Here is a 6,053-nt window from a genome sequence, read left to right on the forward strand (position 1 = left end):
AAAAAATGATCTTTTTTTATGTTGTATAAACTATTTGCATATCAATAGAAGAAAATAGAAAAAAATAATTTATTAAGTGCATTCTTGTAATTATTGAGGCAGGATCTTTGTATGGTCCTGGAGCACTACACAGACACTGTCTTACACCATTTGGAGAAGCCTTGCAACGGCAATGGGTGCCGATGTTTAAAAATCTTTTGTTACCTAACAATCTGGAATGTTTAAAATGTAGTGAATTGTAAAATATTTGCAATTGCAGCACACTTGGGTCACAGAATGCACATTCTCAAAAATCAGTTATCTTGCATGGAAAACTACCTTGGTGAGTTTTCACATTAATAGCTGCCAAGTTATGGAAGAGATCAAATTAATTGTCCAAGATTTCATTTAGTGGGTTGGCACTACAGTAATCTGCTGAACACCCAGAAAGATACAGGCATTTGCATTGATTTTTCTTGAAAGTTTTTTTTCCAGTCACATTAATTTATTCTAAAATGAATTATTTTCCTTAAAAACCTGCATCTTCCTTCCACCAAAGTGCTACTGTCCTATGTGATTCTGAAAGTTGTGGATAATTACATTCAGCAATATTTGAAATCAGTCAGTGCCATTTTCCATCTTCTGGCCTATAAGACACTTACATTAAAGTTAATTTTGGCTTTTGATGGATTTTCTTGGGTGTTTTTTAGATGAATTTTCAGCCAACGGTATTCTCTTCCACATAAGGTTGTTACTAATAGTAATCCTTCCACACAAATACTACAGGAGGATGACATAATACAAATGTCTTTCCGTGTCTTGACATTCGTTAATGATCCTTCCAAAAGACATTTTGGTTGTTTGGTCATACAGCTACTAGATGGGATAATGAAGGAAAGCAACATGCTTAGCTGTATATTTAGAGGGATTGACAGGCCAGCAGCTACAGTTTAATGTAAAAATCAGTAAGCAGAGAAAGGGATTGGAAAAAAAAAGAACCTAGGGACCATTCTGGTCAAATATTGCACCTTTATCAAATTTTTCTTTCCAGTAGTGAATGTTGGATAGCACCACAAGTTTCATTGATCTGAGATGTCTCTTTAAGAAGAGATAGTAAGTTGTTTTTCTTCTTCGGACATCTGAAATAGGAGTTAAAAAAACCCAACACCCAATAAATACAGCAGAACCAAGAACACAAAACAAACAAAAAAGTTTATTACATTTATGTAGGCATTTTGAAAAACTTCACATTTCAATTCCCAAGCCCCACAAGTGAAGGGAGTTGAAAATGCAGTATGCAGAACTAATTTTACATGCTTCAGTATGATGTTCAGGGATTTGGGGGGAAGTGGAGTTTCCTTAGTTGTACTGTTTGGTTTGTGTTTTCTTTTTTTGTCTCTATAAATGACAAGTTGGAGTATGTTAGTTGTAACTTTTTTCCAAGAAACATTAAGGCCTACTGGCAATAAAAAGCCAATGTCTGTTTTCAGTTAATGATATTTCAGTGAGTTCATACTGAATATATAACACCAGGCATTAACTGTAAATTTGAATTGGTTGGGACTTGTGGCATCAGCAAAGTAGGCCTGGGAGAAGTGTGTGTGCTTTCTAATGAGTAATTACTGTATTTTGATCAAAATATTCTGATGCTGTCTTTTGAAATTGGCCATACTGATAGAAGCAGAGGATTTTTAAACAGTGGTGCCCCTGTAGTTACAAGACATGTTACAGTTTTAATTATAGAAGATATGACCTGTAATGTTGTTCCTGCATTTAATAGAATGTGATAAGCTTTTTCTATAAAATCTTGTGATTTTTAGTACAATAATATTTTATAAATATAATGTCTAATATGAAATGTAGATTGCATAGCTCTCTAATGGGTGCTTGGTAAATGCACAAGAGATTTAGCTTTGATTCTCAGGTACCTCTGACGTAATGGAGACATGCTGGGTTTTTCTTCCTCATGACACAACTGGAATGTGAAGGAGCTCTCTCATAAATGCTTTACCTCTGTGTGCTAGCCTAAACTGTCATTGCTTCTGCTTTTTCAATTTCAGAATGTCTTTATTCTGGCTTATTTCTTGTAGGAAGCACATACACTTTAAAAAAGTAATGAATTTCTGTGTCAAGCGTTTCTTTGAATGCCATTAGATGCTTAAGTAGCAGTGATTTCCTATGCCTACAAAATGGAAAATGAATAGTACATGTGTTGCTCTGTCAAACAGTTGAACTAATTACTGTAATCCTATGAGACAACCAACAATTTCTTCTGTGTGTGATAGAGGTTATGGAGCTGTTCAAGTTTTATATGATGATAATTTGCTAAATGCCACGTAGCATGCCTTTGCTTCTCGGGTTTTGATGAGTCTCACATAGTGTGATGTACTGTGTACTGTGCTCCAGAACAAAAGGAGAAAAGGATTTCATTTTTTCTGGCTAATTTGTGTTAGGTTTCAGTCATACTGAAAATGTTTTCACTACAAGGGGCTGCTCTTCATGTAAAACTAATTCAACAAAGGACTGAAATATATGTAACAACAGTACTCAAGTAATTACTTAGAAAGTATGGGGCACATGAATGCCAGTGAAGACACTGAGGACCCACAATTTCTGTTGCCTAGTGCACACTACATCTTGCTTTTTTGTCTTTTTGGCTGTGAAAATCCATGTAATGGGATAGGGGCTGTGATATGTGACTGATTTGGCTGTCATGGAGTTGGGCTAAAGTAGACTGCACACTAAACCTCAGAAGCAGGGAGGCTAAGGTACTGTGGTGTTGCAAATGCAAAAGTACACGGTGTTAAGCAGCGGCGTTCTTCGAATTGACAAACCGTGGTGCTGCGTGTGATACTTGACCCAGTATGCTGGCATATGCATTGCATACCTCCTTGTAATGTATTAGCAAAAATAGGAGAGCCTCCAAATTACTTTTCTTGTGTGTGATGTTGTGATTGTCACTCTTTGTTACGATCCCCATTGTGCCTAGGTACTGCTATTCATGACACTATTGCTTTAAATAAGGTGGTAAAATGATTTCTTTGACTTATTGTAGTCCCTGGTTCCATCCCTTCCTGTTGAATGTTGCCTATTCCATACTAAACTGTCCTCCTATCTTAGGGAAATTAAGTTATTGAGCTAAACTATTCAGTGGAGGGGGGAAAACAGTTACATTTTACACACAGGGTGAGTTTATGGACACACTTTCAAATTTCCTATGAAAATAGGACTCGGTAAGGCAGAGTTTTCATGTGTTTGTAAATGTTAAGAGGTGCCATCCTCAAAACAAGAAACAGAAATGAATGTTAATATCACAATTTTGAGTTACATCGCTGATTATAGGACGGTACTTTTGATCAGTTTTCTTTATCTGGGAGAGGTTTGAGTTAGTTACCATTTTTGTTATGTCTTATGTAGAGTCTGCAATTTAATACTTCTAATTGCAGTAGCATTTAGATGTTGGCTCATAAACTGTTGTTATGCATGTTTTGTTTGGTGTCCCCTCCCCGCCCCCCATCTAATCCAGGATTGCATTAATGATGTTTTCTGCTTTACTTGGTTATTGCAGGGCATGATTTCTCAGGGAAATATGGGTGATGCCATGCATTGTGAGAGCTGATAACTAATTCCTGCTTTTAGAATCATTACAAATTATTTTTGGGTTTCACTCAAACACTTCACATCATGCAGCTTTCATGTTGAGCTTCATTAGGCTTTTCAAGTAAATCATGCTGAGAATGTTTAAGAGCATTTCAAGGTGTCAGTAAAATACACTCTGCCCAACACTTTTACTTTTTGGAGAAACAACCATTCTAAGCTGATGCTGCATGTGTGTGGGTTTTCTACTTTATTGTGCTATGCTCCATACGAATTAATAGTTGCACTGCTGATTTCGAAGCTGCACTTACAGCGTGACAGTGACATTAAATTTCAGGGTTAGGCAATGCTACAGTAATACATAATCTGACTCGGGGGTAGAGTACCAATATAAATCTTCTACCACATATATATTCATATATATCATTAAATTTTCACAAACTCTGTTCCCCTTGAGGATTTTTGTTTGTTTTTCCAGTAAAGTTACTTTGGCTAGACTGGGGTTTGATCCAAAGCCCATGAGAGTCATAGACAGCGTTAATAAAGTAAAACTGTATTGAAAAGAAACTCTGCAGTCAGGCTGACCTTTATGTCTTTGCGATATTTCTGTCTGCGGCATACATTTGGAGTGGTTTGCCTTAAGATTTCAATAATAGAAATTTGAGGGATTTTTAGTGCTGGTAAAAATGGTAAATGTACTACTGTAAGTGGTCACAAAAAATAATTCCCTGTAGGCAGCTTGCGGCTTGATTGTTTAGAAGGTGAATTTGTCTTGATAAGGTAAATTTGTCTTGCTACATGACATTAAGATTGGCAGCCTAAGAAGTGCTGACTGTTTCACTTAGTTGTATACTTGTAGGAGATTTTTCTGTCCATAGTGAGCCTTGAGGATCAACCTCCTCATCATGCTTTCTGTTTTGTCATTCCTATTTCCATTCGTTTTGCAAAGAATACAGTAGGGCATTTTGTCTCTAGGTAAAGCTACTCAAATTGTATTTTGACTGCTCCAGTTCTCTATATTGTTAGAAATCTAACATAAAACATAAACCTAAGATATAAATGTGACTCTGCTTAGTTATCTGTGTTCTCACTCTCCTCCAAGGTAAAGTATTGCATCATTACATCTGGTATTTATGGGTAACTAGACTTCTTCTGGAATGCTTGCTGCAATGTGGAATGCATCCAGAATTTCATCTGGCTTTCACTTCCTACTTCTTTAAAAACATAAGAGGCATTTCTCTGGGGATTTTTTTTTGTAGAAAGTAGCTGTTTGTTCTACAAGTGAAAAGTTCTTTAACTGCATTTTGGTTTGTGAAGTTTCATCCAGTACTCTTTTTATTTTTTTTAATGGACTTTTGACTGTTTTATTCAGGAAAGTGCACAAATTTTGTATATGTTCCACAGAAGAAACATAAGATATTGGAATGGCCTAGGAATTAGTAATTCAGGTGTGTTCTGGTAGCTCTTCATGTGTGTTCCTGAAGTCTTTCCTTTTTTTTTTGTTTTTTTTAAAACAACCAAACAGAGCCCACACTTCTGGGCTGGAGTGAATTAGCCACTTAGCTTAGAAGTAATTTTGTGATAGACAGATTACCATGTTTTCATTAAAGAGATCCTTCAATATATTACTGATATTGCCAGCCCACAAGTCTTTTATTCCTGTCTGTGTTTAGGTGATGCTTCTCTTCTACCTAAAATCTGACCTCTTGTTTGCCAGTTAAACTAGGTCCTCTGCCAGAATGAGTGACTTCTAAAATACTGTAAGAATCTCCCTCTTCTAATTAGTGTCAGTAGAAGCTTTCCAGCCAAAACAATATGCCTTTCGTGAAAAAAAGACTTTAAAGATCTCAATTAACAATGAAGAGTTTTACTGGGCAGCATATGGAATCAGCTGTAAAATCATCAGGGTAAGTTCTTGCATAGCACAATTACGTATAGGAGGTGCATAGGCAATAGGTGCATTGAATTGATCTCTCTCTCTCTCTGGTTGATCTTGATTTAATGTAGAATGTAAGTATTTTAAATAATCACTTAATACTGAAGCTTAGTGCTTTAATTAAGATCTGTGATTGTAATCATGGAAAAAAATTATATGTGTATGCTAGGGAGTTTCTCCTCTGCATTTGGGGATTTTTAGTTTTTTTTGTGAAGTGTGAAGTCCTGAAGTTTTTGTGTAGTCCTACAGTTGTAAATGAATGCTCTATTAACTGAAAATCAGGAGAGGCTGTTCACACAAAGCTATATTGTGAGCTTAGCCAGTTGTTCACATTAACGTTACCTGAATGGAACTGGAGAAGTGAATGAGCACATGATACAGCTTCGACACTGAACAGCTGAAGGGGCCCTTATAATGATCTAAAATTTGTATAAATTCTCTTTGGAGTGAATATTAGTAAACCCCAATTGTGCATGAAACTTGCTTCGTTGTTTATATAAATTCATTTGTGAGACTTAAAGCATTAGTGCACTAAAAGATG

This window comes from Dryobates pubescens, chromosome 2 (genome assembly GCF_014839835.1).
Source record: "Dryobates pubescens isolate bDryPub1 chromosome 2, bDryPub1.pri, whole genome shotgun sequence".
In the NCBI taxonomy this organism is placed as follows: domain Eukaryota; kingdom Metazoa; phylum Chordata; class Aves; order Piciformes; family Picidae; genus Dryobates; species Dryobates pubescens.